We start from the raw sequence: 27,346 nt of genomic DNA, 5'->3' as shown, positions 1-27,346 counted from the left end.
TCCAAACCCCCCTCCAGCATTTACTATCCCACATAGGTGTGTCTTGCCATCCATGTATGTAGTTGTTAGTGATTTCTGACCGATGTGTGTCCTCACACAGATTCGGATACAAGTGTGTGGATTGCTGCTGTTTGTTGGATACCCTTGCATTGTATACATTTGCACACACATATCAATTTATGCTGTGGTTCAAAGATAAATCAACAAATGCGTATGAGGTTCAGTGTATTTATTTGGTGATCTTGTGCAGGAAACGTGAATAGGTTCTGTACAGAAAGGGGTGCTATCCAAAGTTCACTGCTGGGGATGAGATGCCTTACAGTTTCTGTCAACAGAGTCCAGGCCACAGTGCTTGGCATCATTGGGCAGACTGTGACCAGCAAGTCCATGTGGGAGAGTCACATAGGGGATACTGTTGCACCCAGGGGCAATATGCCAGGTCCAGTGTCCTGGGAGATGTGCATGGCCCACTGCCCCTCAACGTCTTAGCCGTGGACGACCCACCTTCCTTGGGGGACCCTCAGGTGCAGGCATGGACGATGCATGGAACGCTACATCAGAGAGTTTCTCCTCCTCCCTACCTGCGGCTGGTGTCGCACTTTGCCGTGATGTTGCTGGCCTTGTGACACAGGTAGGGTGCTGCATGTTGGCAGCTATCTGACGTAGCAATTTGCTCATTTCCCGATGCACCGTCAAGAGCTGAGCCAGACTTTTCTCCACCCGTCCATAATGTTGTTGTTGCCTGGCTATTTGCTCTGCCTGCTGTTCTTTCACCTGGTTGAGGACCTCCGCAAGCTGGCCTACCTCCCTGGTGTCCCGCTGGTATGCCTCCAGGATGTTAGTGAGTTCAGGCATACCGGGCCCTGCAGCTGACTGGCCAGATTCTCGCCTCCACCTTCCACCACTCCCACCACCCTGACCCACATGAGCACGGCCTGCGCTTGTGGGCACATCCGATCGACGGGCCCCCCGAGTCCTGGCAGGGTGGAGGTAGTCTGCCACCTCAGGGGCGCCCGACTAAGGCTGTCCCTCATTTTCAGACAGGCTCTCTGATGGGTCATGTGCAGGGCTCTGACCTGTCTGCTGGGATGTGGTGGGAATGGTTCTGGTGTTTGGCAGAGATGTAGCTGGTACAGTTGCTGCAGGTCTTTGGGATCCAGAGGAGCCAGGTTGGTTGGGGTCAACCACAGTGCGTTGAGTGGCATCGCTGTCGGTGGGGTCTGGGTCCTGCTGAGTCTGGGACTGGGATCCTTCTCCCCCCTGGTTGGGGGGGGGCTCCACACGTTGCCCTGTGTGTGGGAGAGTCAGACACTGTTAAGGCACTATCAAGTGACATCTTGTTTATTTATCCATTATCTGCATCACAGTTCCACAAGCTTTACATTGTTGTCATTGTTCAGTTGTGTATGTAGTGGTAGTAAATTGACATGTACTCAGGGGTATTTTCATTCTTCCATTCTCTTGACAATGACTGACACAGCCATTGCTGTGGATTGTCTTGCCGGCACAACACATGTAAAGCATTAGTCAGGTTCACGCAACATCCAGGATACGGTGTAAATCCTTAAGTCTGCGTCAAGCATGCACAGAGTTTACATCCAGCATGTTGATGTAAGAGACAGAGCATCATTATTTTGCATGACATCTCCCACTTTGGATGTCTTTTGCTGTTCCGTGATGGCCACACAATGCCAACACCCCTGGACCTGTACACACACTTATAGATCATGGCTTTTGAACGTGGCACTTCTCAAATACACATCACCTTGTCAATACCCATGTCCATGTTGGTACTTAAGTGCATCCACAACAGTCATGAGATGGGGCACGTGCATTGTTTGAGAGGCACAATGGACCGGAGCTTCTGAAACGTGCATGTATTAGTTGTATGTGTATTCATATGAGTGAGTGTTTAGTTGTGGTACATGACAATTAGGACGTCAGTGTTGCACTACAATGCCTGTCCCCAGGGGATGAGTTTCTGTAAGGGGGTGTATGACAGGCCATGCTAGTAGTTTGCGTGTGATTTGCAAGCGTCCATCGTTCATTATTTGGCTGCCCCCTGATGTAGCGTGCTGGCATAATCGTGGTTTTGAGTTCATGCACAGGATGTGTGACCTTGTCCTGGTGTTTGCGTTTGCAGTGATCACAGGAGGGACTTGTGGTGCCCACACCTGTGCCCATTGTGTACTACAGAGCTTTACAAAATGTGTGTCCTGACACAGTACATCGACGACTGCAACTGGTGGCTGTGTTGCAGCCAAATAGAAGATGACTGCTGGTAATTAGGAGACATCCCTGGACATTCTGCTCTAAGGTGTTTTTCAGGCCTGTGCAGTGCTTGGGTGCAACTGTGTGTGTGCCCAGGGAGCTGAGGTGTGGTGACTGAGGGTGGAACACTGAGGGATGGATACAGAGGGAGGCAGGGAGACAGAGGGAAGGAGGGAGACAGAGGGGGAGAGGGCAACAGAGGGAGAGTGCAACAGAGGGAGAGTGCGACAGAGGGAGAGAGCGACAGTGGGAGAGGGCGACAGTGGGAGAGGGCGACAGAGGGAGAGTGCAACAGAGGGAGAGGGCGACAGAGGGAGAGGGCGACAGTGGGAGAGGGAAACAGTAGGAGAGGGCGACAGAGGGAGAGGGCGACAGTGGGAGAGGGCGACAGTGGGAGAGGGAGACAGTGGGAGAGGGCGACAGAGGGAGAGGGCGACAGTGGGAGAGGGCGACAGAGGGAGAGGGTGACAGAGGGAGAGGCCGACAGAGGGAGAGTGCAACAGAGGGAGAGGGCGACAGAGGGAGAGGCCGACAGAGGGAGAGTGCAACAGAGGGAGAGGGCAACAGAGGGAGAGGGCGACAGTGGGAGAGGGCAACAGTGGGAGAGGGCGACAGAGGGAGAGGGCGACAGTGGGAGAGGGCGACAGAGGGAGAGGGCGACAGAGGGAGAGTACAACAGAGGGAGAGGGCGACAGAGGGAGAGGGCGACAAACGGAGAGGGCGACAGAGGGAGAGGGCGACAGAGGGAGAGGCCGACAGAGGGAGAGTGCAACAGAGGGAGAGGGCGACAGAGGGAGAGGCCAACAAAGGAGAGTGCAACAGAGGGAGAGGGTGACAGAGGGAGAAGGCGACAGTGGGAGGGGGCGACAGTGTGAGAGGGCGACAGAGGGAGAGGGCGACAGTGGGAGAGGGCGACAGTGGGACAGGGCGACAGAGGGAGAGGGTGACAGAGGGAGAGTGCAACAGAGGGAGAGGGCGACAAAGGGAGAGGGCGACTGTGGGAGAGGGCGACAAAGGGAGAGGGCAACAAAGGGAGAGGGCGACTGAGGGAGTGCGCGAAAGTGGGAGTGGGCGACAGTTGGAGTGGCCGACAGTGGGAGTGGGAGGGAGAGGGAGACAGGGATGGTGACAGGTTGTTTGTGCTTGCTTGCTTGATACACTGCCTTACTGTGTCACAAAATATTGCTTTTCTGGAAGGTGTGTCCACCACATGAAATTGTTTGGCAACTGTGGTCTACTATCTTGTGTGATATTTCCCTATCCCTGTGCATTGGGCATGGTGCTTGGGTGTGTACCTGGGACATATGGGATGAGAGCAGCCTCCTACTCTCCACCTTCCACCCTTTGTGCCTCCCCCTTGCATCAAACTCTATTTTGTTTTGTCATGCTGGGACTCATGTCCACCCATCCCATGCTTCTGGGCACTGTTGTAAGTACACCCCTGTAACATGTTTTCATTGTACACTCACCAGACTCAATGGCTCCTTCTATTCCGTGTACTCCCACCGGTGGCAGCAGGGCCATGACTTTCTCCTCCCAGGGATGGTATACAGGAGGTCTGCGGGGACCACCACCTCCAGTGTAGTGTGCATTGGCGTAGTCCTGGTCCATCTTCTACTTGATCATCCTCCGCAGATCATACCACCTAGACTGGCATTCCCCCCTGGTGCGCCTGATGGGTGCAACAGCATTGACCCAGTCTGCAATCCTCTCCCACAGACGTGTTTTTTCAGCCATGCTGGTCTGTCTGATCAATGCGCCAAACAGCTGTGGCTCGACTCTGATGATTTCATCTGTAAGGATCTCATTCTCCGGGTTGGTGAACTTTGGATTCTTGGGTGTGGTCATGGTGTGGGGTGTTTGTGGTTGAGGGGGTGATGGTGTGTATGGATGAGGGTATGTGGTTCTGATTGTGAAGGGGTGGTGTGGGTGTAGATGTGATAGGGTGTATGTGTGAAGGTATGTTGCTGCAATAGTTGGTGTGCTCTCTGTTTCTTCGCAATAATGGGTATGTTGCAAAGGATGATGGGTTGTATGTGTGGACCCTTTTATTGGTGAAATGGTGGGTGTGGCTTATTTTGAATTGTTTGTGTGTGTCGTATATATGCGGTGGGTGTTAGTGTTGACCTCTGTTTGCCAGTTTGGCTGTGATCAGGACATTCTTACTCAATGGTGTGTACACAGGAGACATGTTCAGTGTTGTTGTGCGACGTGTTTGCTTGGTCCGGTGCTTGTGCCTACGATCGACTTGTACGGGCCGTTGGCGGGTGGGGGGGCTCACGTACGCTTGTTGGGGGGGTGTGCGTGTGGTACTTGTGTGTGCGATCGACTTGGTTGGGGGGGTACGTGCGGTACTTGTGTGTGCAATCGACTTGTACGGGCCGTTGGCGGGTGGGGGGGCTCAAGTACGCTTGTTGGGGGGGTGCGTGCGGTACTTGTGTGTGCGATCGACTTGTTTGGGGGGGTACGTGTGGTACTTGTGTGTGCGATCGACTTGTACAGGGCGTTGGCGGGTGGGGGGACTCGCGTACACTTGTTGGGGGGTGTGCGTGCGGTACTTGTGTGTGCAATCAACTTGGTTGGGGGGGTACGTGCGGTACTTGTGTGTGTGATCGACTTGTACGGGCCGTTGGTGGGTGGGGGGGCTCACGTACGCTTGTTGGGGGGGTGCGTGCGGTATTTGTGTGTGCAATCGACTTGGTTAGGGGGGTATGTGCGGTACTTGTGTGTGCGATCGACTTGTACGGGCCGTTGGCGGGTGGGGGGCTCGAGTACGCTTGTTGGAGGGGGGCGTGCGATCGACTTGGTTGGGGGGGTACGTGCGGTCCTAGTGCATGCGATCGACTTGTGCGGGCCGTTGGCGGGTGGGAGGGCTCGCGTACGCTTGTTGGTGGGTGCGTGCGTGCGATCGACTTGGTTAGGGGGGGTACGTGCGGTACTTGTGCGTGTGATTGACTTGGTTGGGGGTGTACATGCAGTACTTGTGCGTGCGATCGACTTGTACAGGCCGTTGGTGGGTGGGGCTCGCGTACGCTTGTTGGGGGGTGTGCGTGCGGTACTTGTGTGTGCGATCGACTTGGTTGGGGGGGTACGTGCGGTACTTGTATGTGCGATCGACTTGTACGGCCCTTGGCAGGTGGGGGGGCTCGCGTACGCTTGTTGGGGGGGTGGTGTGTGCGTGCAATCAACTTGGTTGGGGGGTACGTGGGGTACTTGTGCGTGCGATCCACTTGTACGTGCCGTTGGCGGGTGGGGGGGCTCGCGTACCCTTGTTGGGGGGTGTGCGTGCGGTACTTGTGTGTGCGATCGACTTGTACAGGCCGTTGGTGGGTGGGGGCTCGCATACGCTTGTTGGGGGGGGGTGCGTGCATGTAAATGACTTGGTTGGGGGGGTATGTGCAGTACTTGTGCGTGCGATCGACTTGTACGGGCCGTTGGTGGGTGGGGGGGCTCGCGTACGCTTGTTGGGGGAGGTGCGTGCGTGCGTTCGACTTGGTTGGGGGGTACGTGCGGTGCTTGTGTGTGCGATCAACTTGGTTGGGGGGGTACGTGCGGTACTTGTGTGTGCGATTGACTTGTACGGGCCGTTGGCGGGTGGGGGGCTCCTGTTCGCTTGTTGGGGGGGTGTGCGTGCGGTACTTGTGTGTGCGATCGACTTGGTTGGAGGGGTACTTGCGGTCCTTATGTGTGCGATCGACTTGTACGGGCCGTTGGCGGGTGGGGTGGCTCGTGTACGCTTGTTGGGGGGGTGCGTGCATGCGAACGACTTGGTGGGGGGGGTCCGTGCGGTACTTGTGCATGCGATCGACTTGTATGGGCCGTTGGCGGGTGGGGGGCTCGCGTACGCTTGTTGGGGGGAGTGCGTGCGTGCGATCGACTTGGTTGGGGGGGTACGTGCGGTGCTTGTGTGTGCGATCGACTTGGTTGGGGGGGTACGTGCGGTACTTGTGCGTGCGATCGACTTGGTTGGGGGGATGTATGTGCGGTACTTGTGCGTGCAATCGACTTGTAGGGGCCGTTGGCGGGTGGGGGGGCTTGCGTACGCTTGTTGGGGGTGTGCGTGCGTGCGTTCGACTTGGTTGGGGGGGTACGTGCAGTGCTTGTATGTGCAATCAACTTGGTTGGGGGGTACGTGCGGTACTTGTGTGTGCGATCGACTTGTACGGGCCGTTGGCGGGTGGGGGGGCTGGCGTTCGCTTGTTGGGGGGTGTGCGTGCAGTACTTGTGTGTGCGATCGACTTGGTTGGAGGGGTACGTGCGGTACTTGTGTGTGCGATCAACTTGTACGGGCCGTTGGCGGGTGGGGGGGCTCGCGTACGCTTGTTGGGGGGTGCGTGCGAACAACTTGGTTGGGGGGTACGTGCGGTACTTGTGCATGCGATCAACTTGTAAGGGCCGTTGGCGGGTGGGGGGGCTCGCGTACGCTTGTTGGGGGGGTGCGTGCGTGCGATCGACTTGGTTGGGGGTACGTGCGGTGCTTGTGTGTGCAATCGACTTGGTTGGGGGGTACGTGTGGTACTTGTGCATGCGATCGACTTGGTTGGGGGGTGTGCGTGCAGTACTTGTGCGTTCGATCGACTTGTACGGGTCGTTGGCGGGTGGGGGGGCTCGCATACGCTTGTTGGGGGTGTGCGTGCGGTACTTGTGTGTGCGATCGACTTGGTTGGGGGGGTACGTGCGGTGCTTGTGTGTGCGATCGACTTGTACGGGCCGCTAGCGGGTGGAGGGGCTTGCGTACGCTTGTTGGGGGGGTGCGTGCGTGCGAACGACTTGGTTGGGGGGACGTGCGATACTTGTGCGTGCGATAGACTTGTATGGGCCGTTGGCGGGTGGGGGGTTCGCGTACGCTTGTTGGGGGGGATGCATGCGTGCGATCAACTTGGTTGGGGGATACGTGCGGTGCTTGTGTGTGCGATTGACTTGGTTGGGGAGTACGTGCGGTACTTGTGCGTGCGATCGACGTGGTTGGGGGGGTGTGCGTGCAGTACTTTTGCTTGCGATCGACTTGTACGGGCCGTTGGCGGGTGAGGGGGCTCGCGTACGCTTGTTGGGGGTGTGCGTGCGGTACTTGTGTGTGCGATCGACTTGGTTGGGGGGTACGTGCGGTACTTGTGTGTGCGATCGACTTGTACGGCCCGTTGGCGGGTGGGGGGGCTTGTGTACGCTTGTTGGGGGGTGCGTGCGTGCGAACGACTTGGTTGGGGGGATACGTGCGGTACTTGTGCGTGCGATCGACTTGTACGGGCCGTTGGCGGGTGGGGGGCTCGCGTACGCTTGTTGGGGGGCTGCGTGCATGCGATCGACTTGGTTGGGGGGGTACATGCAGTGCTTGTGTGTGCGATCGACTTGGTTGGGGGGGTACGTGCGGTACTTGTGCGTGCGATTGACTTGGTTGGGGGTGTGTACTTGTGGTACTTGTGTGTGCGATCGACTTGTACGGGCTGTTGGCGGGGGGGCTCGCGTGGGCTTGCGCGAGGGGTACACGTGTGGTATGTATTGATGCCGCTTGCTGTGAGGCGAAGGATCCCGTACGAATCCATCTTCATGGGCGACTACTTTGGGCCGTACAATTCGTGTACTAGGTTCCCGAACTGGATCGTACTTGTGTGGTTGTACGGCAGGTTTATAAATCCTACGGGTTGATTTCCGACGCTAATTTGTACGGGGCTTCGACTGTGGTTCGTACGGATCGCTGATAATCTTACGGGAATAGGCGAAAATGGATCGTACTACGCAGGTCAGAAGGCTTTTTTCCATTCGTACGGAATCGGCTACGAATACGAATCGTATGGCGTTTTTTGTCATGTGCTTATCTAGGTTCCTGATCGATACTGTGACCTTATGCCCCTATTCGGCTATAAAGCCCTTTATTCCCTATATTGGCATAACCGTTCAAAGTACGATTTTCTGAAAAGTCATCTCTGGCCTCACACGAGCAGAGCCACAGAGCCACATTCCAGCATGACTCTCTGCTACTTCCTTTGCGACCAATTAGTGCAATGACAGAGCAGCAGTCACTATCTGATATTCCTAGATAATACTCCGAGTTCTTCAACAAGATAAAAACTTAGCAAACCTGGAAATCCCCGCTTGCTATGTTTTGATTAGTAATAGAACTCTAATGAGCAACTGATAGCTGCCACTTCCTAGTGACATCTTTAATTGACGTCTTATGTCCAGCAAACTTGCGTCAAACCCGGCACCTGTCAGGTATAAATATTACCAACGTTGCCTTAAGCAATGTGAGCTGTTGTGAACAGAGCGAAGCTAGCTGCTGTTGAGCGAGAGCTACTGTTGCTGATGCCAGCTGCCTGCATGACCAGTGTTGGTAAAAACTAGCACTCTGTCGCTGCAGCCTGCTATCCTGTGGTGGTGAAGCTACTGATTACCATTATCGCCGCTACAGCGCGAACTGTGGTTCAGTACGCTTGAGGAGCCGTGCAGCCGTCCTCTGCGAAGACATCCAGCCCAGCTGCCCGCGGACGCTGTCACCCCTCCTTCCTCGACGCGCTGAAGAGAAGCCGCTGCATTTCTCGTGCAGAGAAATCCAGTCCCGGCGCTTCCGGTTTACCCTCGCGGGTGACTGGGATATCGAGAGAGACCCCTGAAGGAGATACTAATCCTCCATCATTCTATTCAGAGGTATGGTGTTGACTAAACCCTTAGAAGAGAATTCTTGAAACAAACCTTGGCAAAACCAACTTAACTTAAGCTACTTACTTACTCCCCTTCTCACGTGTTAGGCTTAGGTCAGGCACACCGGGGTAGGCTTAGTTAGAAGCACCAGTTGAGTATGTTAGCCTAATGTATATATGACTGTATATATGTTTTATTACTTTTAAACCATTGTATGGCTCAGAAACCATATCAATGCTTTTACAGTTCTATTTCGCTATTCTTATCTTACTGTACGTACTTTTTATAATAACAGTTATTGCAATTGTGGCAATACATTTCTCTTGTATGAGAAGAAAGACTGTTCAATAAATGTTAACCCTTTATTGATAAACGCCCGTCTCTCTATTCTCTACATACTGTGAAAGTAAACTGCACTAGACTGACTGAGTGAAATCTATGTCTATTGTTTCACACGACCCTAGAGATCGACTCTTGATCTGAGGAGCAAAGTTGTCATGTTGCACGGTTGTTGGAAAACTGAATCCCTTCTTGTCTGTGCCAGGGAAGCTGATCACTTCCTATGCAGAGAAGAAAGTTTCCAGTGACCTCTGAGCTAGTTGGTAACACAACCCAATTAAGTTTAGCATAGTCAGTGGAGGCCTGGAATATAGCCAGTTCCACGTCGATACTACTGTTTATGTTATTCCAATGCGCAGGGCCTAGTGGGAAACTAGGAACTACACTACATGGCGCCCAACGTTTGGTAAGGCGATAAACTAACGTAAGACTTGTAGAGTAACTCAGTCGTGCATATTTCACACCCCTTTCACCCGTAAATACTCCAATAGACGTCTGGAGTGGGTGAAAGGTTAAAATCCGCCCGACCTTAGTAGGAAGAGATTCCTATGTAAAGCTCCGGTTTATTCAACGTTGAAGGATACAGTGTTCCAAAATATTGTGCATCTAATCTTTGTCTCCTTGGAGACCTACTCTGCAAAAACTGCATTTTTAAAAGGTCAGACAATGAGGAAGCAGTTAGACTAGCTTCCATACTAATAGAGGAAGACACAAGTCTCCTCGAAGCAGACCCGGATGCTATTATCATCCCGGTCCAGTTAAGAAGATCTATAACTTTAAAACTTATAGAAAACGGACTGCCACCTCAAGGTGGTACAGTAATTTTCGTGATAGAGGCTCACGAGTATCGGCAGACAGAGGTATTCTATTCATGGATAAACTTTCCAGCGGTAAACGCAATAACACAAGAGTTTCACTATTACAAAATAGAGGAACCTCCGGGAGAGTACGCTCCTTTCGAGGAGATTGAAATCCCACTTAAATTTCAAGAGCACCTGCTCTGGTTTAATGGCGCCCTAAAACACAATAATCACATTACCAGGCTCGGTCCACTAGGTAGACCAGGAGCCACGTGGCCGGTTCTAGCCAGCTACACACCACATCCTGACATTGTAAGAATGTCTAGAGAAGAGCTGTTAGCACAGCTAAACACATTAATAAAAATACATAGGCAATTAGTCCAATATGTAATACGGACTGCAACAGTCCAGCCAGCTGTTAATTCACCACAGCTGACCCCTCATCAGGGGAACACAAATAAAATTACACCACAAAACATACAGTCATGTCTTGGTAAAACACCCGTAAAACGGGAACAAATTCCTTTCTGGTTAGCCCAGAAAATCACTCAAATAGAGGCAGTATTTCCTGATACTACCCCTATTGAGAAACACAGAATCTTGACAATCTGCCTTCCTATGGGAATCGCACCACACGTGGAGGACTGCGACACTTGGGGTACAGTCTTTGCTTCCATTTACACAAAAACACACGGTGTTCCGTCTATGGCGGTAATACCAGACGTGCTAAAACAGATTCAAAATGAATTCGGTCCAGAACCAGCTTTAAATCTAGGTATGAAATTACTGAAAGATTTCAAGCAGGTCACGGCTATATTATTAGCCAATATAAAGGGAGAAACAGCATCTGTGGCGATTTGCCAGAAGTTGAGGGAAACAGATATAAAAGATCCTGTTGAGCTTGCAAAAATCATAGAAAAATGCTATGAAGAATTAGGTAGAGACAGCTTGGGTGGAAAACCAGTTAAACCCCAACTGCTCGAAAATCCAGAAAAATTATTTATTAAAAATAATTCAAACACTCCTAAAAAGAGCTGGGATGGAAATAAACAATCCACTCCCAAGGAAAAAGTTTTCCAGTCCAGAGGAAGGTCTCCTCGACGGAGGGAAAGAACTCCGACTCGAGAACGCCAGTCTCCCCAACGGGACCCCTCTGAGAAAAGATATAACCTTAGAAATAGGGATAATATAAAAAGACCTGATAGATATCAAAGTATTGATACACGTCCCTCTCGATCTCTTCCACAGAATTCGGAAAGAAGAGGACGGTCAGACCCAGGAGAGCACACCAAGTCCAAAGACAAGGAACCTGCTCAAAATAAGAAATCTCAATTTCAGAAAAAGAAGGTAGCCAGTATTAGAGTAATCAACCATGCCGAGAATACTGAGGACACAGTTGAAAAACGGGGAGTGGGCATTGACAATGTTGGACAGTGCAGCAGAAATCAGTATAGCGCGCAAGAACTTGATGAGTCATCTGGAGACAGTGGACACGAAAGAATACATTCAGGTTGAAACTGCCGACGCCAGACTTAGCGAGCCCCATAAAATATACGAAATAACATTGCGTATGGAGGGTGATAAGACTAGGAAAATTAAGGGTCTATTTTGGGATAAGCTCTCAAAAGGCTATGATATTCTGTTAGCTGAAAAAGATTGGCCCCCGGAGTTTGTCAGGGAGTGCCCTCGTGGCGAAGAAGTGATTATGCCTGCCTTCTCGAATCACATACCGATTCATAAAAAATACACATATGCAAGGAAATGGGCAGTAGCCCAGGCACCTGCATTGTATAAAAATCATGTAGGATGGGATGAGGATTCTCCGCCTCACAAAATCCAATTAAAAAGTGAACCAACTGCCCAACGGCAGTATCCCATAAAGCAAGAAGCTAAAAAACAGGTCAGGGAGATCTTAGATCAACTTGAATACCAGGGGGTGATTGAAACATGCACCTCTCAAATGAACAATCCTTTGTTTCCTGTCTCCAAGCCAGACAATTCATATCGTCTAGTTTTGGACTACAGACACCTTAATACATGTTGCAAAACTTTTGCAGTACAAAACTCGCATAGTGCAGCCCTAATGAATAACATAGTTAGGAAAAAATACAAAACGACATTAGACATTTCTAATGGTTTCTTTTGTCAAAACATTGCACCAGAAAGCAGATACTTGACCGCTTTCTCCGCATTTGGGTCGCAGAAAAAATTCTGTCGACTCCCACAGGGGTTCAAGAACAGCCCAGGACTATTCTCAGCTAGGGTAACAGAGTTACTACAAATCTATGATGATGAAGCATTATCTTACGTAGATGATATTTATCTCACAGACGACGACTTGGATACTCACTTGAAAAGAGTGAACACCATTATACTTGGGTTCGCAGCAGAGGGTTACAAATTCAACTTTAAAAAGTCCCGAATTGCCCATCTGACAGTACTGTTTTTAGGGTACGAATTATCAAGTGAAGGGAAAAGCCTAGCGGACAACTTCTTAGAGAAGTGCGCTGTACTCCAAGCTCCAAAAACGCTGAAGAATTTACAATCAATACTAGGTTTTCTGAATTTCGGAAGAACTTACATCCTAAATTACGCAGAGAGGGTTAAACCTCTCTACGAACTAATTAAACCTGATTTAAAACAAATCAATTGGACTCAAAAACACACAGAAATTTTGAGATCACTGCAAACAGACATGTTAGCAAAAACAAAATTAGATACACGTGACAACACACGCGATCTGGTAATCCGAGTCATCCCAGGAAGATGCGGATTCACGTACCTAACCTCTAATGAGGGAGAAAAGGTACCTATTTCAATTAAATCTCACTTGTACACACAAGCAGAAAAAACATTCAGTCGCACAGAAAGAACTGTGAATGCAGTGCAAATCGCATTAGCAAATGAAAGAGAACTAGCACACGGCAAAAGGATTAACATCCTCACAGCGGAATCCGCCTTCGAAGCGCTATTCAGCCCAGTAAACCTGCCTACAGTGTCACTGAATCCAAAATGGATACAGTGCATAGATTCTCTAGGAGCGGAAGATGTGAAATACTATTTCGCCCCGCAATACACAGAACTGAATGATTTAGATTATGAAGAAGAATATCCTCTGCCAATCGAAATCCTGCCTCTCCCACAATACGCCTGTATAATCTACACAGATAGCTTTGTACAGCATTTCAACGTAGAGAGAAAATCCTACGATGCAGCATGTGCGATCATTAAAGGTCGTTGGCTGTGCGGTAAATTCAGACCGAAAGTAACAAAAACTGAATCTGTAAGAAACTGTTCGGTTCAAAGAACTGAAATCAGATCTTTAAAGATGGCGCTCGAAAATGCAGAACGCGAATTCCCCACACTAATCGTGTGCGATTCTCATTTTTGCGTCAACTCTTACAACAATAAGCTGCAGACTTGGATCGAAAACGACTACAAAGATGACACAGGTGCCACAATAAAGCATAAAAAGCTCTGGAACGAGGTAGCTCTTTTACACAAAGAACTACAAAAGACTCACGTGATTCACGCACAGAGTCTTCAACGTGATGGCGTTCACGTTGCAGGGAATTCATTGGCTAATACAGCCACCGCGGAAGCAACTAACCCGGCTTCCGTAGCCACAAAAAAGCGTACAGATAAGTATATAGACGGGGAAACCATGCTGGCAGTAAGAACGACCGTAAAAGGCGACTGTGCAGCACTACCCGTAAACTATCCACTCAATTATGCATACATAATCGATGCAAACTCCGTTCCTTTTGCTCGAATCCCTGGAGTGGGGGATAGAGTAATTCCAAACAGGAGCAGGAGGGGCTTCCTCTTACTGGAAGCACACATGGGGTTGGGACTGAGACACCAAACAATCAAAGCCTCTCTGAAAGAATTGCAATCAGAGTACTGGTGGCCAGGAATGAGTATAGACATTCAATGTTTTGCTCAGAATTGTGAAGACTGCAACAGAGATCGCAGTAATGAACAGGCCAGTGTAGTTTCAGGATCCCTTCTAGACAGCATAAGGCGGTCTATCTGCGCAATCAAAGAAGAGAAGCGCGTCCCAGTGTACAACGTTTAAGACGAAATACACTTAAATAATGAGGCCTCCAGCACTCGGCTGACGCCTAGAACTGTTATAAAAAGATTAGCGAGTCCATATCGGCACATACGCAATTACCACGTTCCATTCTGACCAGGGTCCTGCTTTCAGCTCTCGAGCCTATAAGGAGGCCATGGCTAGCATGGGAATTGGGTTGTGGTATTCTTGTCAGTCATACAATAGTGTGATAGAAAGAAAAAACCGGGGCATAAAGCAATCTATAACAGCGAAGGTATTAGGTTCAGGCGCTGGGTGGGTCAAACATTTAATAAGTGTCCAGACTAGTCTTAACAACATGCCAAGAAATTCTCTGAAAGGTTTCAGCCCATACGAACTATTGTTCGGAATAAGAATGAACGTTCAGGACCTCGATAGTCAGATGTCAGTGGTACAAAAAGAAACAAAGCAGTTTGAAGTAAAAGACCGTTTGGCTGTTTTACAGGAACTGAATGAAACAAGAAAATTCTTAAGCAACATAAAGTTAAAGCAACAGCCAAGTACCACTGACGAGGCACCACCCGCAACAGCCCCAGCAAGGCCTGTCTGGATTCCAAAGATTGGGGATCTAGTCAGAGAAAAGATCGCGGTTAAGAAGGAATTTGGGCCTTCTTACAGAAAAGCAGTACCTGTCTTGGCAGTCACCGGAACAAGATCAGTTGTGCTACCGCCCCTTGCTGGTAAAAAGGAGAACAGAATCGTGTCCATCGATCTGGTAAAACCACAAGCATGTGGCCTATAATCAACAGTAGGCCCAGTGGACTCCCAAGAAACAACAGAATACCCAAACTTGCAACAATCCAAGAGGTTCAAACTGAAAGACTAATCACATTCGATCAGCCTGCAGTGCACAATGAAGGACTATGCAATAATGCCATGGAACTCGTGCCTCTTGAAACACAGATTGAAACAGTTCGTCAAGAAACAACACCAGTCTACAATGATGTGGCATCAGAAAGTGCTACCGAGAGACAGATTGAAAGAACAATCCCATCAATTGACAGAACTGCCTCTGGTTATTTCATCAACTTCGACAACTTCTCTGAAGATTTAAACGACCCCGAAGTGATGCCAGAAACAAAAAAGTCTTTTAAAGAAAAAGCAACGGAACTCTTTCATCAACTGAAGGAAATCTACTTCGTTTCCCCTTGGCTAGAGTTCTGGTTCGGTCTAGGTGTATTTTTCCTCCTGCTTTGGCTCATCATGGTACTATGTTTGGGAAAATTCATTGAAGGAAAATATATTACAATGGACACAGCAAGTCAGAACATCAACCTAGTCCTGAAACCACACAGATCATCCCACGTGAAGAAAAGAGAACTGTCAACAGTAAATGTCACAGCAATTCCAATACCTGGTGGGGTAGTATGGGAGAAAACAGACTATGAGATCTATGGTCCGGTCGAAATCCTGAAGTATCCTCATCAACTAAAGGTTTCCTTAAGTGACTTTGTTACACCTAGTACATTCTCTGATGATTGGGACTTTAACAGTATTAATGACATGATGTCTGATTTAGTAATGTCAGCTAGATTCACAGATCATGATTATTTACAAGGTTCATCTAGTTATGAGCAGTTATTCTGTTACACCCACTATGGGGATCATTACTTGCATAAATCTGCACAGCCTAGAAATGTTTTTAAGTATAATCAGTGGGAACATTGTTCTACACCACCTAAAAGCAGTTCTAAAGCATTTTTTGAGAAATTCAAATACTTCTCAGGGTTTAACACCAGTGATGCAGAAACGTTTTATTATAAACTGTTAGATAAAACAGGAATGAAAACAATGCTGACAAATTCTAAATTGATATATTCAGAAGCATTTTATGATAAAATGATGACATTTGGTTTTGATTATTGGAAAAATAATATTGAAACGAAAACAATTTGGGGTACAAAAGATTGGCAGGTGCAAGGCATTGAAGCACTATTTAGAACCTGCATGATACCAGAACAAATGTTATTTTTAAATGAAACTGTACACCAAACATCCTGTCTTGGCCTAGCTAAGAACAAAGAAATGAAAACACCGTCTATACCAAAGCCAATAGCTGAGAATGCAACTGCAGATAATGAGTTAGACGTGTCACACATTTTACATTTCAACAGAACACATCCTGATTGGAAAAAGTGGTTAATCTGGCCTACAGACACAAATAGCTGTCAAGATAGATTCCTGAATAAAACACAGGGTTTAAAAATGACCAGATTAGACTCAAGATATTCCCAGAGACAACATCCAGGGATTATAACAACATACAGTGTAGGTAAACTCTGCCTAGAATGGCTAACTACATCCACACTGGCTGAAATTAAGCAACACTTGTCTTTATTAAAAGATGGTGCTGATTTGCGCGATTTCATTCTTGGACCACGCAAACAGCGTCAAAAGCGTTTCATAGCGACCAGCATCTATGCTGCTTACAACGAGGCTTGGAAAGTAAAGCAAATTGAAACTGCTGAAAAAATACGAGAAATTGATCGTATTAATTTGGAGAAAACACTTTCTGTAGTAGACAATGGGTTAATGACTCTGTCTTCCAGAATATATTCTTTGGACAATATTGTATCCTCTGCCTTTGATGTGATAGACAGAGATTTGCTAATGTTACAACATGGCCAGTCTCAATTACGCTCTATTATAGAACTAGGCTGGACGCTGCAAAATCTTCGTTCAGGCTATGTGCCTTGGCGTCTGATAAACACAACGTCATTGTTTTCCATTTTTAACCTTACTGATAAACAGATCAGTTTGGCACAGAAAGGAGCAGACTATACAATCTTGAGCATCGAGAAACTCGAGAGATTACCATTGACAATGTCAGAGAGCCCTGTCATTGAATGGATAATACACGGAATTATCACAATTCCGATAACAACTTTCCGATTTCATAAATGCCTTGAGTACATACCTGCTGGCCAGTATGAACAATTGGGTAAGGGATATGTTAAATCCGAATGGAAATTACCATACACTCATTCTTGCTATAGTGACAGTGACAAAAATGTATTTCTTAGTGGTGACAACTGTAAACACTCACTAAGCGGTATACTTTTGTGTCAGGGTATTAATTTACACGGAGCATGTGATGGAAATTCAAACAACCTTTCATGCCACCAGCTAGTCACACCTGCAACTCAGATAGAGCCCTTCTTTATGCAACTCGCAAACGGGAGTTACATTCTAAGAACGGATCACAGGTGCTGTGGCCTCGCGCCCGGACTAAGTTATCTAGTAGAAGTAACGTCCATGGTCAAATGCTGTATGCAAGCATTGTTCCCGAGCGGGCCTCCAGACATAGTGACTCCCATCTGGCCTCGTCTGAATCTCTATTCTATACGAATTGATACATTAAGCAAAATGAAATCTGTGCTTTTACAGACAACAGTGCCTATAACGTCATCTAAAGAGACGTATGATCTTCTAGTCGCAAGGACGGCTACTGAGGTCCATGACCTTTTATCAACAAATTGCCCCGTGCATTTCGTACAAATGCTCGACCAACTCCTTAACATGTCTAGTGCCACGAGCATCCCAGGCATATTTAAGACAGTCTTTACGGGACTGCTAACACCCTTCCAGGCAATTTTGGGAATCTTTCCTAATTTTGTGCACTCCATCTTTGGTGGTATTCCACTATTTTTTGGACTCATCGCAGGGATTCTATTTTTGACCATCCTGCTACGTTATGGCAAGCCTCGGCTCAGACATAGCTCCCATGGGAATGGAAGAAACAATCCTAGCAATGCGCTACCGGGACAGGATAACTAACGTCCTTGGATTGGCCAGGCTGAGAGATCTAAACATGACCTGGTTCCTTTCATTCAGACCGATATGGCAAAATTGCATTTTACCTGTGCTACGGTGTATGCTTTGCGGCGATGAATGCGTGTTGGACATCTGTCTTTCACTTCCATCAGCAGTACCAATGGACGTCGATACTTTGCTAAGTCCAATAACGGCTCACGCATTGTGTTGTCCCCAGCGGCTACCAATCCTGATGACGGCATTCGTGGAGACTCCTGTACTACAGCCAAGTGGTAACAGTGGAGCGAGTGACAAAAGCAACATCACCCAGGTACAGCGAGCTGTGAGCATTGCTGCTCCCGAATATGATGACAGCAATCATTCTCACACCTGCCAAGTTACAGCGCTATCTAATTTGGTTGAACTATCACCTGATTTTGTAGACCAATTCTTTGCGAGCCTGTCTGATACGATGTTCTCACCCATAGAGAAACAATAACTTTTGAAAAGCTTTCCGACACACAGCGTTCCTATGAACTCTGGATTCGGCCTTCAGTTTTGATCAACAAAAAACTGCCAGGAGCTTTGGTAAACTGATTTTTCTTTGAATTGGACAATTTTTCAAATATTGACCCTTTTCTTTTTTGGCACGAACAATTCTTTGCTTAACGTAAAAACTATTCTTAGAGAACAGAAGCTTCACACTTCTATTTCTAAACACATCTAGAGACATAACAACATAACACCAGCCTCTAGCACACATGTTATTACAATGCATTTTTATGTGATGATTTATCTCGCATTTCTTCTGTCAGAGATACTTCATGTGTGATTCTTTATGCATAATCGTTCATTGATTTCATATGCAATAATTTTTGAATGATTACTATGCTTTAAAAAACGTACAGTACCTAAATTCCATGTATTACAAGTACGCCTATTTCGAATGCATTTATGTATTTTGGGGTGGGCTATGTTACACAATGATACACATGCATCTAATTGCTTAGTTTTAGTAATTTTGATGGACATGAATTCGTGGAGTGGGTGTCATGTGCTTATCTAGGTTCCTGATCGATACTGTGACCTTATGCCCCTATTCGGCTATAAAGCCCTTTATTCCCTATATTGGCATAACCGTTCAAAGTACGATTTTCTGAAAAGTCATCTCTGGCCTCACACGAGCAGAGCCACAGAGCCACATTCCAGCATGACTCTCTGCTACTTCCTTTGCGACCAATTAGTGCAATGACAGAGCAGCAGTCACTATCTGATATTCCTAGATAATACTCCGAGTTCTTCAACAAGATAAAAACTTAGCAAACCTGGAAATCCCCGCTTGCTATGTTTTGATTAGTAATAGAACTCTAATGAGCAACTGATAGCTGCCACTTCCTAGTGACATCTTTAATTGACGTCTTATGTCCAGCAAACTTGCGTCAAACCCGGCACCTGTCAGGTATAAATATTACCAACGTTGCCTTAAGCAATGTGAGCTGTTGTGAACAGAGCGAAGCTAGCTGCTGTTGAGCGAGAGCTACTGTTGCTGATGCCAGCTGCCTGCATGACCAGTGTTGGTAAAAACTAGCACTCTGTCGCTGCAGCCTGCTATCCTGTGGTGGTGAAGCTACTGATTACCATTATCGCCGCTACAGCGCGAACTGTGGTTCAGTACGCTTGAGGAGCCGTGCAGCCGTCCTCTGCGAAGACATCCAGCCCAGCTGCCCGCGGACGCTGTCACCCCTCCTTCCTCGACGCGCTGAAGAGAAGCCGCTGCATTTCTCGTGCAGAGAAATCCAGTCCCGGCGCTTCCGGTTTACCCTCGCGGGTGACTGGGATATCGAGAGAGACCCCTGAAGGAGATACTAATCCTCCATCATTCTATTCAGAGGTATGGTGTTGACTAAACCCTTAGAAGAGAATTCTTGAAACAAACCTTGGCAAAACCAACTTAACTTAAGCTACTTACTTACTCCCCTTCTCACGTGTTAGGCTTAGGTCAGGCACACCGGGGTAGGCTTAGTTAGAAGCACCAGTTGAGTATGTTAGCCTAATGTATATATGACTGTATATATGTTTTATTACTTTTAAACCATTGTATGGCTCAGAAACCATATCAATGCTTTTACAGTTCTATTTCGCTATTCTTATCTTACTGTACGTACTTTTTATAATAACAGTTATTGCAATTGTGGCAATACATTTCTCTTGTATGAGAAGAAAGACTGTTCAATAAATGTTAACCCTTTATTGATAAACGCCCGTCTCTCTATTCTCTACATACTGTGAAAGTAAACTGCACTAGACTGACTGAGTGAAATCTATGTCTATTGTTTCACACGACCCTAGAGATCGACTCTTGATCTGAGGAGCAAAGTTGTCATGTTGCACGGTTGTTGGAAAACTGAATCCCTTCTTGTCTGTGCCAGGGAAGCTGATCACTTCCTATGCAGAGAAGAAAGTTTCCAGTGACCTCTGAGCTAGTTGGTAACACAACCCAATTAAGTTTAGCATAGTCAGTGGAGGCCTGGAATATAGCCAGTTCCACGTCGATACTACTGTTTATGTTATTCCAATGCGCAGGGCCTAGTGGGAAACTAGGAACTACACTACATATTTTTTCCAGGATCGGAATTGGCCCCTCAGTAGCATGTCATCCGCATGTAATGAAATATGTTTATGTTTGTGCCATTTTTAGAGCGCGCAAATACCCGGGGGTGTCTCGGCACTTGAATACAGAACCATCGCTGAGGTGATAAGTTATATTGGGAAGAGCCATGTTTTTTGGTTTCTTCCTGAAACTGTGGAAGGTTGGGGCAGTTTTGATATGGAGGGGCAGTGTGTTCCAAAGTTTGGATGAAGAGATAGTGAAACACCTGTCACCCCAGTTAACCTTTTTTGTTCGAGGGACTTTCAGCAGATGTGCCGAGGAGGAACGGAATGTTCTTGAGTACACAAGCGGGCGGAAAGCTGCTCTGAGGAACTGTGGACCCAAGTTATTGACTACCTTGTAGGTGATACACAGGGCCTTAAATATTGTCCGGCTCCTGACCGGGAGCCAATGTAGTTGACGGATGTGAGAGGAAATGGTTGTGAATTTGGGAATGTCTAAGAGGACTCTGGCCGAGGCGTTCTGGACTAGTTGGAGTTGGTTAATAACTTTTTCTGAGCGTTCAATAGAAGGGCATTACAGTAATCAGTTTTAGAAAAAACCAATGTACTGACCAAGGTTCTACCGGCCGATGATGGAAGGTAAGGGAGCAATTTATGATTCTTTTTAGGATGTAGAAAGATGAAGAGACCACTGAATTGACGTGATGCTGAAATGTCAATTTGTCATCAAAAATGACTCCAAGGTTGCGAACCTTGGTAACGGGTTGGGGGGGTCTCCTAACTCCGATGGCCACCAGTGAGGGGACCAAATGGGGTCCAGGCTCCCGAATGTCATCACCTCTGTTTTGTCAGAGTTTAGTTTGAGACAATTAGATGACATCCAGGAGCTTATAGCCCTCATTCCCGTTTGAAAGTTTGCTGCCACTGATGACCCGTTGTTGTGTACAGAAAGCACAAGTTGGGTATCATCTGCATAGGTTGTCAGGGCAATTCCATAAGATTTTATTACTCTCGCTAAGTCCGAAACATAAATGTTAAATAGTGTCGGACTTAGCAAGGAGCCCTGAGGGACACCACAAGGGAGAGTGAAAGTCTGGGAAGTGAAATGGGCCATTTTGACTGTTTGGGGACGATCAGCTAGGAAGGATGCGAGGAGGTCTTTCGCTTTGTTTTTGACTCCTATAGCTGAGACACGGTCGATCAAGATGGCATGATCGACCGTGTCGAAAGCTGCAGAAAGATCCAGTAGTATCAGTACCGCGGCTCCTCCCTTATCCAGGGTCATTCTGATTTCGTCTGCTGCTTTTAGAAGCGCGGTTTCAGTTCCATGGCCCCGTCTGAAGCCGAATTTGGTCTCATCTAATAAGTTATTTTTATCTATGAAGTTAGATAGTTGCAAGTTAATCGCCTTTTCAAAAATCTTTGCTGGAAAGGGAAGACAGGCGATGGGTCGGTAACTGGCAGGGAGATGGGGATCAAGAGTGGTTTTTTTAGGAGCGGCTTAATAATAGCCTCCTTCCAGACTGAGGGGTAAATGCCCGTTGTGAACATAGAATTGCAGATGGACGTCAAGATAGGAGAGATGGCTTCAGGGATTCGGTTAAGAATGGCAGGGGGACAAGGATCTAGAGGTGATCCTGATTTTGTACCCAGAATGAGTCGATGGACTTGTTCCTCCGTAACAGCTTCGAAGAACGGGAGGCAGGGTGTATTGTTGTTAGAAGGAGGATTGGTTGAGGTAGCGGAGGGTGCAAGGGTGAAGGCTGAGAAAATATCAGTGACTTTTTCCTTAAAAAAATTTGTGAGAGAGTCGCAAAGGGATTGGGTTCCATTGAAGCGGGGGGAAGGTGGGTTGGAGAGGTGAGTGACTACCTGAAACAATTCTTTAGCTGGGTTTTTTGCCTGGGTGATTTGAGAGGTGTAATTGGATGATTTTTCTGTAATAATAAGATCTTTGTATATCGAGAGAGCACTTTGGTAGGTAGTTTTTTCCGATTCGTTGTAGTGGCGGCGCCAGCGTCTTTCGAGGTTTCTACACTGTTGACGCTGCAGTCGAAGAGATTGTGTGAACCAGGGGGCTGAAGGGGAAAGTCTGGTGCGATAGAAGGCTTTAGGGGGAGCTAGGGTGTGACAAGCTTTATTTAGGCTGTGGAGGTAGTTGACAGAAGCTAGAGAGGGATTCTGTTCAGTGGTAGTGATACTGTCAAACAGCAAAGCAGAGAGGTGAGGAGGTTCGATGTTTTTCCAGTTTCTTATGGTGATAGGAGAGTAAGGTGGTGGGTGAGATGGCAAAGATGTCAGTTTTAGGGAGAAACAGACTGCTGAATGGTCCGTCCATAAGAGGGTTGTCACATTTGACATCGTCATATGTGGGTTGCTGGTGAATAGCCCGTCAAGAGTATGACCGGCTTTATGGGTGGGCTGCGTGACAATTTGCTGTAGGCCGTTGGTTAGCATCAAGGTGTCAGGGTCAGATAAGGCTTCAAGATGAAAATTAAAATCGCCCAATATGGTGAAATGTTGTGCGCCTGCGGAGAGCTCGATTAAAGTGTTGAGGTTATTAAGAAATTTCGATCTGGACCCCGGAGGGCGATAGAGTAGGATGCCTGAGAATGATTGGGTATCGGAGATTCTGATGGAGAAGGAAGAAGCCTCGCAGTCGCTATAATTAAAGTTGGTAAACTTGACTTTGAAGTGGTTTTTGTATATAATGGCTATTCCTCCCCCCTTACGTTTTTTCCTATCAAGTCTGCAGAGGCCTGCTTGGAAACTGCAGTGCAAATGAGTGATGCTGCTGTCTGACTTTGCAGGCAAGCGGCTCAAGGGCGAGGGCAAACAATAATGGGGACAATGGACATCCCTGCCGCGTCCCACATTCTATATTGATTGCATAGGAAATATAGCCGTTAATCCGTATTCTAGCCACTGGTTGAGTGTATAGAAGCTTAACTCATTGCGTGAATATCGGGGGAAACCCCATCCTGTTAAGTACTGTGATGATATAGGACCATTCAAGAGAGTCGACGAAATCCTTATTGGCATCCAACATGACCGCCACAGCCTTAGTGTTTGGGACCAGGTAATGGGACAGAGCGAACAGTGTCCGGGTGTTATGCGTTGTGGCTCTTGAGGGTATGAAGCCAGATTGGTCTGGGAGGAGCAGATTGGTCATAAGGGGTTGTAACCTTACGGCGAGTATTTTGGCTAGATTTTAGAATCCACATTGATTAAGGATAAGAGTCACATAACTCTGGATCTTTTGCTGTTATTAAGAGTGATATCACTACTGCTTCTCGCAATGTTGGAGGAAGAATATTTTTCCACAAAAGCATCGCCGAACATCTCAACCAGATGAGGCGCTGGCATGTCCTTGTATGCTTTGTAAAATTCGCATGTGAACCCATCTGGGCCAGGCGCTTTTCCATTCGTAATGATTTTATTATTTCCGAAACTTCCTCTACAGTGATCAGGAGTGAGAGATAGGCTCTCTGTGTGTCCAAAAGCCATGCAATGGCTACATCTTCAAGATAGTGTAGTATTTCCTCTGATAACGCAGTAGGGTGTGAGTTGTATAGCTTGCCATATGTTTGAACAAACCCCTGCAGAATACTCAGCGGATCTGTACAGGTGCGTCCATGTTCGTCTCGTATTTGCAGTATTGCTTGGGACTTACGCCCCTCAAAGATCTTGGAAGCCAGCACCCTACCTGGTCTGCCTCCTTCACCAAACGTTCTGACCTTGGCGCGTTTTTGGATATATTTAATCTCATCTTCAGCAAAAGATTGGTACTCCGTGAGCGTCTGTCGTATCTTCCCCAGTACCGTGGAATCTTGTGTATTCTCGTATTGATTCTCTAGGGTTTTTAATTGTGTCTCACAGCGTGTTAATTGTGTTCTAATGTCTCGTAATATCCCCACCGTGGTGCTTATGCAAACCCCTCGCAGTGTGGCCTTGAAGGCCTCCCAGAGCAGGCATAGGTCATCCATGGATTGTTCATTCAACTGACAATAGTCCTTGATTGCCTGGACTATAGTATCTGCATACACTGAGTCCGTGATGGCAGTGGCATTAAATCTCCAGCTCTATGGAGGCGATGTGTAATGCGGTTTTTGGAGAGATAACATGGTGGGATTATGATTTGACAGTGTTTTAGGCATATGTTTAATACCCGTGGTCCATAAAAGTGTTGCCTCGGAGCCCAGCCAATAGTCTATATGGGACCAGCTGTTGTGTGCCGCTGATGTGTGCGTCTCTTCGCTAACCCCTGGATTTCGTACCCTCCGTAGATCGCGCAGCTGCATGTCGGCCATTATGTCAAGCACTTTAGCTCGCGCTTTTCTATGCAGTTCAGTCATCACACCTGATTTATCCATCTGATCATTTAAAGCTAGATTCAGGTCACCTCCCCATATTAATGCTCGATCCCTTTCTTCATGCAGGTGCTGCCATATTTCATGGTAAAAGTCAGGGGAGTCTGTATTTGGTCCTAACAAGTGTTAGGCGCTGGCCTCGCATTGTCCCTTTGAGTATAAGATAGCGTCCCTGATTGTCTGTGATCGTGTTCTCAATTGTAACATTTGTACCCTTTTTTACCAATATTGAGACCCCTCTAGAGTAGGAAGAGTATGTGGAATTATAAATGGATTTTGCCCATCGTCGGCCAAGATTTGCATGTGTGCGTGGGGCTATGTGAGTTTCCTGCAACAGCATGATGTCGACATGCCATCTGTCCATGCATGCAAATATTTGTCTGATTTTCTTCGCGTTAGCAAATCCTCGTATGTTCCATGTAAGCAAGTTCAAAGCCGCCCTACCTGGAGTGTTATTAATCATGTTTGACATGGATAATTAGAGATATTTCTGTATGAGTGGTGTACTTTATGCCCTCCTATAGTGCAGAACCAGCAGCATGTACATACAAAGACTACAACATAAGTAAAGCTGACAACTCGGATTTCAGCAATGCATCTTAAGTGCTTCGGTCCTTGAACAAGAGCATTTCTCCCATCCCCCCTCCCTCCACCCACATCAGCAGCCCAATCCTGCCAAAGCCATATCCCTTCCCTAACATTCCAGTAACTCATAAACCTTGTGGGGAGTACCCATGTGGGGGTCCACCTAGGTTGCACGACACCATCCAAATCAATGGATGTGGACAGACCTTAGTTTAGTTATAGGCAGTAATATGGCAAACCATAGTGGAATAGTAATAATAAATTGGCAGGTGTACAAAATCGTTCCGCTAAGTATTTTATAAAACAGTGCTCCACAGGATTGAACCTCTAGCTTACGAATAGAGTCACCTTTGTTACTTGTGGGCATCATATGCAGTAAGTCCCACAGTAGCACATTAGTTATATGATTGTCTTGGCTATAAACAATGTCACTTATGGTCTGCAGGTATGTAGTATCAGAATTTAGCATTGTATTTTTCACATAGGAACCTTCAGCATGTGCTATATCGTGACTCCTCATTATAAACAGACCCTAATGGGTATCCGTGAGTCCCCAGTACTCTCAGGTAAGGAACAGTTACCTCCCATGAATACAGAAGCGTGTCAGGTATCATAGCTCATAACATCACACATATTGCCCCATGGTATTCTGATGTGGGGGTGTCATACACAGTTACTGTCCTATGTTCTGTGCAGGGTTACCGTTTCGCAGCTTCAATCTTACAGCCCCATATATATCACTTTCCCAAGCGGCAGTTTAACAGTTCAGACCCCTAACAAACCGTTTTGTACCTCATGTGACCAAGGGCATTCGCTGTATGTTCGTATATATTACAGTTCGACTGCTAACGAAGGAGTGTCACCCAAGAGGCAGACTTACCGCCTAGGAGTAGTGTGGTCTAATCAGTTGTGCAGCAACAGATGGTGACCCACTAAGAGGTTACAATATCGTCCATATACATACGAGCACAGTCGGCGCAGGAGTGCTTTGCATCAATGACGTCTTATTCCGAGCATGTGTTTGGTCAGCCATTCGTCGCTCCTTTCGTTGATTTGTAATCTTCCTGACGAAATCGTGAGCCGCCTTCGGTGTGGAGAGTAGTGTGGGTTTGCCATCCCAGGTGAGCTTCAAGCGTGCTGGGTAGAGCATTGCATATTCTATCTGCATGCTTCTGAGCTTCGCCTTGACGTTTGTATATTCTTTGCGCGCCTGTTGCACGGTCATAGTGTAGTCGGATAGAACTCTAGCTGGATACCTTGGTAGCTCACTTGCTTTTTTTCCCTCGCCATCTGTAGTATGCTGTCACGATCTCAATAGTTCAATACCCTGGCCACTATGGGCCTTGGTGGCGCGCCTGGTGGTGGGCGTGGGGCCAGTGACCTGTGGGCCCTTTGGAATATAAACAATTGAGAGAGTTGATCTGCGCCAAATATGGTCCGGCAGAGGTCTTCTACATATGTCTCCATAAGACCCATATTTTTTGACTCCGGAACCCCGCTATTCAGACGTTATTGCGGCACGATCGCACCTCCAGGACCTCCGCTTTGCTTCTGATCACGTCTAGTACCTTTTCCATCCCACTACATTTAGACGTGGTAGTGCGTGTTTCGTCTTCGACTGCAGACAGGCGAGTTTCAGCCTCATCCAGTCTCTCACCTTGACGGTCTAGGTTTGTCGCCATGTTGTCCACTCTGCATGTGAGATGATCAAGCTTCCCGTTTATGTCCTGAAGGCTAGTTTGGATGGCCTTCAGGATGGATTCCATGCCATTTTCGGAAGCACTCTCTGTTTCCACTTCATTAGCCGAGGTAGCCGCGGAGCCCCTTACTGATCTCCGCCGTTCAAAAGTCAGCTGCGGCTGTTGACTGTCAGGTTTCCCCAT

General features: G+C 47.5%; 1 pseudogene; it reads right to left on the bottom strand.

Moving 5' to 3' along the window:
• Nucleotides 1–477: 477 nt before the first annotated feature.
• On the bottom strand, nt 478–27,346 carry LOC147731497 (uncharacterized; annotated as a pseudogene).

Source organism: Lissotriton vulgaris, chromosome 2_1 (genome assembly GCF_964263255.1).
Source record: "Lissotriton vulgaris chromosome 2_1, aLisVul1.2, whole genome shotgun sequence".
Classification (NCBI taxonomy): Eukaryota; Metazoa; Chordata; class Amphibia; order Caudata; family Salamandridae; genus Lissotriton; species Lissotriton vulgaris.
This window is presented reverse-complemented; position numbering and strand designations above follow the sequence as displayed.